We start from the raw sequence: 7477 nt of genomic DNA, 5'->3' as shown, positions 1-7477 counted from the left end.
CCCCCACAAGTCTCTGGGTGTGCCCCTCCAGCCAATTGGTGACCCATCTGACTGTGTAGGCATTGAAACCACAATCTTCTCATTTTTTTTAATGAGAATGGGGTGAGAGACGGTGTCGAAAGCCTTCCCAAAGTCCAGAAAGACTATGTCCACCGCAACACCTGCCTCCAAGGATTTTGTGACCTGGTCATAGAAGGCCACCAGGTTGATCTGACAGGACCTGCCTCTAATGAACCCATGTTGGTTGCCCCTAAGCATATACTCCCCTGCTTGCCCCTCGCAGATGTGCACCTGGATAATTTTCTCAAAGAGCTTCACCAGGACCGAGCTAAGACTAATTGGCCTATAATTTCCTGGGTTCTCCTTCCTCCCTTTTTTGAAAATGGGGACCACATTGGCCCTTTTCCAGTCCTCTGGCAACTTGCCAGAGTACTACAAGTGCTCGTAAAGCTGTGCCAGGGGTCCCGCAATGACCTCTGCTAATTCCCTCAGCACTCTGGGGTGGAGATCATCAGGACTTGCTGATTTGAACACATCGAGTCCCACCAGAAGTTCCCTGATCAGGTTCTCTCTGACCCTGGGCCTGGCTGTGCCTCCCCTGGGACCAACGGGGATCCCGGTTGGGGGGATGACTTGGTCTCTGTTCAGAAAAATGAAGGCAAAGAAATTGTTAAATAGGTTAGCTTTGTCATCTGGTGAGACCACCAGATTTCCAAGTGTGTCCTGCAGAGGCTCCACGTTACCTGGAACCTTCTTTGTACCCGCTATGTATTTAAAAAAGGATTTCTTGTTATCCTTGATCTGGGTTGCTAGTCCCAGTTCCATCTCTGACTTGGCCTTCCTAACAGCTCCCCTACAATCCCAAGCAATGGAGGTATAGTCCTCCCTGGTGATGGCCCCTCCCTTCCATTGGGTGTACACCTCCTTCTTAGCTTTGAGACGTTCCTGAATACGTTTGTTGAGCCATGGGAGCTTTTGAGCACTCTTGCTCACTTTGATCTGTGTTAGGATTGCCACCCTTTGGGCTGGGAGGATTGTCTCCTTCAGGAACGACCACCCTTCTTGGACTCCCAAGTCCCCACACCTCCAGGACCTCAGTGGCTCCCTGACTAGTCCCCTTAGTTCAATGAAATCTGCCCTCCTGAAGTCCAGGACTGTTGCCTTGCTGCAGGCCTTTGACACCCTGCGCTGGACATTGAATTCCAATAGGTGATGATCGCTATTGCACCTGCAGTCCCCTCACCAGGTCGTTGCCTGTGGCCAGGACCAGGTCTAACAAGGCATTTCCCCTGGTGGGACTGTGCACTTCCTGGGTTAGATGGAGGTCCTGTAACATGGCTAGGAACCTACGTGAGCAGTCAGACCTGGCTGACTGCTCTTCCTAGCAAATATCCAGATTGGTTAGGTCACCCATGATGACCACATCCTTTGACTTAACTGCCTCCGTGAGCTGACCTGAGAATTCCCGGTCTAGCTCTTCTCCCTGGTTAAGTGTTCTGTAGTAGACCCCCACCGTTAAGTCCCCCCCTTGAATTCTGACCCAGAGCACTTCAGTCTGACCCTCCTCTGACCCAGTGCTACTTGTTGAGGATGTGAATTGCTCTTTGACATAGAGCACCACACCCCCACCTTTCCTCCCTGTTCTATCCCTCCTATACAGCCTATAGCCCTTGAAAAATTGGGCTCATCCAGGATTTGAAGGCAGGACCTCTCACACACTAAGCAAGAATCATACCCCTAGACCAACGAGCCACCCTTGTTGGTTCAGAGTTGGTTTGTTTTTTAAATATAATCTACAAAACAAGCCAAACCTGAGAGTCATTGGTTGAACAATTTTAATCTTAATTTCACAACACAAATATTTCTGGCACCCATATCTCCTAACTCTGTAATGTACAGTATGCTTCCTTTCTCTGCCTCAGACATTTTGGATTCTGATATGTCTGATTCTTCATAATAAGACAAATCGAATGCTAAGATATTTCATAGCCTCCTAACCTTTCCCCCTCCCTATACCTCTCACTTGCTAAAGATTTGGATTAACTGAAAAGAAAAGGAAAAAAAATCATAGACTGCCTATACATGTGCTTGGGGGTAGAGGGAGACCTTTTAATTAGAGGGGGGCATTTTAATTGGAGCTGTTCCTGGATGGCCACTCTAATTAAAATGGCTCACCATCATGCATGTTAAGCCCCTGCACATTTAAAAATGGCTTCAGAATGCTTTATCTAAACCTCATTCAATGAAGTTTAGATAATGTTCCCCTGCAGCCATTTTAAAACATGCGGGGGCTTAATACACATTATGGTTAGGTGATGCTGGAGCATTCTAATTAGAATGTGGTGCAGACCCAATTAATTGAGATTGCTCTGATGTGTTCTAATTAGAAGGTGAATAAGCATTTGTCTAGGCAGTTGTAATGTTTATGCATTTAAATTTAATCCAGATGTTAATGTATTTAAACCTATGTGTATCCTCTTGCATCTCAAAGGGTATCTACACATGCATTAGATCCAGGAGCAGTTTACTTGTTAGTAAACAGTTCTGGGCACGTGTCTACACGTGCAGAGAAGTGGGAGCAGATTTGCTGCTAATGGCAGCAAACTTCTTCCATTTCCTGGGGTCCTGCAGTGGGTGCATGCTTCAATGAAAGGAAGTTCTAGGTTCCCCCTGGGTGCTAGGTCAGGGGCTGGCAGGAAGCACTGGGGTGCTGGCACTGAGGCTGGGACATTGCTTCCTGCCCCTGGGGGCTCCCTCCTGCCTGGGCTGGGACTGTTAGACCCCAACTCCGTGCGGCACCCAACGACTAGGGGGATGGCGGTCCAATTGCTCATGGATCCTGATACTCATTAGCCAGAACAAGCAGGGAGCAAACACCAGCACATATTGCTCACAACAGCTTTATTCAGAATGGAGACAGCTTCAGACAAGGGTCCCTTACAGATACACAGCCCGTGAACCAGGGGACCTGCATTGAACATGAGTTCTTTTCACATTTTATACACCTTGGTTCATACATATTAACATTCACCCTGCCTATGTCCTTCCTTCAGTTCCACCCATTCCTCCTCCCATCTCAAGCTCCACCTCTTTTTACTGTTTGCATGGTATTGCCTTTGCATTTTATAATTTACATGCCCCTTTGCTAAGAGCGCATGTGTAAGAGTTTGACCTCTGCTTCTTTCGATCACCTGCGGTTTTCTCACTGGTTCTTTCTGGTTTTCTTGCTGACTTCAGCACCATCTCGAAAGCCATATTTCTGCTTTGTCTCCTGACAATAGCTGGTGGGCTGCATTCTATTTTTACATGCACTGTGCACCCTATCCTTTTGTTAAGAATCCGCTTAAGCATTAGCCAAGTTAGTTGTTTTTAATACATCATCCAGCCTTGTGACCAGCAGCTTTTGCTGAGACACAGGAAAAAACTTTTATTCAGCTGCACACCCAGCACTCCCCCAAATCTAGATTGTTACTCCAACACCCAAAATCCATATCATTACCCTAACAGGGACCATATCCCCCTTCCCCAGAAACAGGGAGCTCCTGGCCCTGGCTTCCCAACTGTGGTAGGGGACTTGGAAAGAACAGCAGAGGAGGCACAGATCCCAGGCCCCTGCCTTGATCCACCAGTGCAGCAGCTAGGAGTGAGCCCCTGGCTGAGTGGGGATTCCTAGTTGTCCCACTGGCAGACAGGGCAGGGACCTGCCCCTCCCCTGCAGCTCTTTCCAAGCCCTATGCCTCAATTGCCCAATTAGGAGATGAGGTTGGGACCCGTTCCTGACTGGGACAGTTTCCAGCCCCCACTCCATGATTGCGGGGTGGGGGCTGGAAAGCCTGTTCCCTGTACATCTTCGTAATAATGGAGCTGGGTGGGGACCAGGCTCCCCATCCCGTGCCAGCAGGGAGCTCCCAGCACCAGCTCTGCAGGGCTGATGGATGGAGACTTATCTCCCAGCATCAGTTCCATGGTCATGAGTCCAGCACTGGGTGATAAGAATCTCCTAGGGCTGGACCCATGCCTGCGGAGCTGGCTGTGGAGTACCAGCAGGGGTGGGGTGGGGAAGGGGCCATGGTCCCTGGGTGCTGGACTGGGGGGTGGGCATGCCAGCTGGGGTTCCTCACATGTTTTGTGTGTATCCCACCAGGTGGGCTGTGGGCTTCTTTTGCCCTTCCGGCTGGGAACTTTGGCCGCCACCCCTCCCCCTGTGGCTGGTGTGCCACACTGCTAATTCTTCCACAGTGGGGTGGGAGATAGGGCCCTGCACAGGCTGATTTGCTTCAGGACCTGCACCCTGCTCAGATCGTCCCGGGGAAGCACAAATGCAGGTGCTGGCCCCCGGGTGCCGGAGACCCACAGGACACCACTGAGAGCTGGTACTGGGATATAAAGGTCTCCCAGCTCCCTGCTCCCAGATCATTATGGCTAAGTGGAGGCTGGGAGATGAGGATCTCCTGTCCCCAACCCCCCTCATTGCAATCTCGGAGCAGGGGTCTTGGAACTCCCTGCTTCCAGGGCAGGGGGACAGTCTCCACCTCGGCTTGGGTGGCAGAGCCCACCCCGGCAGCACACAGCACTCAGGGAGCAATCTCCTGCCCCTGGTAGCCAATTGGGAGCATATTTGCTCTCAATCAGGCATCTACATGAGTGCTACTGCGCTGTAACTAATTACAAGTAAATTTGCAAGGGGTCTATAAAAATAGCGAGGTTTACTATGTAGTAAGCATGTGCACATGTAGGTGCATATGCTTACTGTACAGTAAACTATGCTACTGTTCAGTGAAGTGTTTCATGGTGATGCGTCCAGATCGATCTAAAAGTCAACATATCTGCTGAATGTACTTTTAGCTATTATATTTATATGTGGGCAAAACTCCCAGTGTAAATAAATAGGGAAATAGATATTTGTTTCTGTGCATGTAATCCAAAAGACACGTGATTTTGTTCAAATTCTCAAAAAAAAAAAAAAAAGGATCTGGTATGAGATCAGCTATAAAACAACAAAGGAATTAACCTGAGAACACTAAAGGAGCAAGCGGATGAACGATTTAGGATTAATATTGAAACTTAACTTCAACTATTTGCATACGCTGCAGAAGCTTGCAATCATATCCTTAAGAAAAACTTTAAAAAGCCCCTTTGTTCAGAAGCAAATTTGTCTGTATCATTTCCCCTCAAATCTACATTGGACGTTGCTTCTTTTTAGCCTTTTTCTCTAAGAGCCAGTGCAATATCTGCTTAATATCAATTACTTTGTTCAAATGCAGGGGGATGGAGTGGATGACTGAGCACATCTGTAGCAAATGAACTCATGGGAAAGAGGTTATGGGTTCATGCTAATATGGTCTGAAACGGAGAGTTAGGAAATAAAGCACAAATGGAAGAATAATTGTTCCTAAATGGCTTGTTTTCCTAATAATTTTTTCTGTGGCAACAGCAGTCCTTTAAAACAAAACACTGCTAACTCATTTTTTGTTTGTTCAGATACGAGAAATAAATGACACACAATTGTGGATGAAGCTGACTGATAATCCACTTTCTAAAATGGGATGGGCTTAGGTAATACAGAATAGTACTGAATATCTAACTCTCCATATGCCTCATGTATAAATGGATAAAGGCTTTCTTGCCTATAATATTCATATAGGGAAAAAAGGACAATTAACGTGATGACCTCTGCAACAATAAGTTATTTTTCATCTGAGAAAGGAGTGAAAATTAGATGCACAGTAAATATAGATAAAATAGATCTTGTCATTTCTGCATGAACAAATTATCCATTTTACCATGTAACCAGCTACAGCAATTCCCTGGCTTTCAGATCCTGCTCCCAGCTGAGGGGATGGTACTAATTAACTGCAAGTTGCTAGCTGCAAAACTCAGTCATCAGCTTGCTTCTGCTTTTACGAAACATTTGAATGTTCCTGTTGGCCTTATCTCCTACACCCCCCACCCCTCGCATCCAAGTAAATACAAGATATTTAAGACACAAAATAAACATACAGCACTGACTAAATGCTAATGGATGATCAGGCCCCATGGTGCCATAAGGAAATGCTAAAATGGTGCAACAAATTAGCTTTCATAGCTATTGCACTGCCAAAAAGGAAAAATCAGTGACTAATTCAGATGCATACTGCCTTCACTGCTGAGTGATGGCACTTCAACTATTTGGTTCGCACGGGGCTACATTTTAAAAACCCAGAACAACAGAACACACATGACAGCACCAAAAACCTCCATTATGTACCTATATTTACACAGAATGTCCATGTCTGCAGGTTCAAATGGTTGCTCAAGGTATCCAAATGGACATTATTATAAATTGGGAACCACAAGAGATAGAAATGGTGCACATAAATATCATTTTACAGCTGTGTATATAAGTAAGCCTTCTCATTTGCCTTGACTGCCTGAATAGCTCTTAGTATTCACAGGTAGGGATATGAACTGAAAGCTTATTGTAAGATATTCTCTCTCCTTCATAGTGAAGCACCATTTAAAACTTATCTGCGGTATTTCTATTCTAAACCCAAAGCAATTGCTCTAAGGTTCCAGCTTTTTACATACGACCCGACAGCCAGCATTAATAAATAACATTAATGCCAAGGATCCAGATACCAAGGGTTGCTGGCTGGTGAAGCAGTGTTCTGTGCTGTCCCTTCCATTCCAGAAACTGAAGAAACTAAACAACTCTAATATGCTGTTGCACCAGGACCGAGAGAAATTATACTCATGTAAAGGATACAAACAAAGGATCTACAGGAAAAATGTAAGCTAATTAAAGGAGGACCACACAAGTAATTTAATTAATAAAGTAAAAATAAAAGAAGAATCCATTAGGAGGGACATGAGTCTCAGATAAATAAGTCTCAGACTCTGATATCTGTTAGGGTGCAGGAGACATCCCAATACCAAGGGCATTTGACTTATACTGGATCACATTAGAAAATGCACTGAATGAAACAGTCCTGTATTGGAAGAGAAAGAGATTGCATCCAGGGTCTCAGACTGTAGGCCATGTTTTCCAGTGGCTCCACAAAAACTTCTTCAGAGCTAAGCATTCCCTCAGCCATTAGATCTCAGGATGCTAAGAACTCATACACATGGCTGCTGTCTCCTAGTGTGAAGTGGGAAGCCATAAAATGTAGGCAAAATCTATATTCCAATTATTGCCAACATCTCACTGAGAAGACAAAGGGTGAGGGCTGACCATATCAGTAGAAATCATCAGTAGGAAACCACTCATCTTCTGATGAATCACAAGAGAAAGGAAACACAGACCGAGTCTGCAGTCCTCTTGCCTCATAATAGGTAGCTAACCACTACTATCAAAGACTTGTGAAGGTTTACTAAGCTCAGTAGAACTGAACTGGGAATGCCTCTGCTGAAAGCTAGCTTCCAGGAAAAAACAGGTAATATAGAATGGACAGCTGAAACTATATAAGCATTTTGCAAAGTAGGGTGCCCAATCCCTGAG

Source organism: Alligator sinensis, unplaced genomic scaffold (assembly GCF_000455745.1).
Source record: "Alligator sinensis unplaced genomic scaffold, ASM45574v1 scaffold873_2, whole genome shotgun sequence".
NCBI lineage: Eukaryota > Metazoa > Chordata > Crocodylia > Alligatoridae > Alligator > Alligator sinensis.
This window is presented reverse-complemented; position numbering follows the sequence as displayed.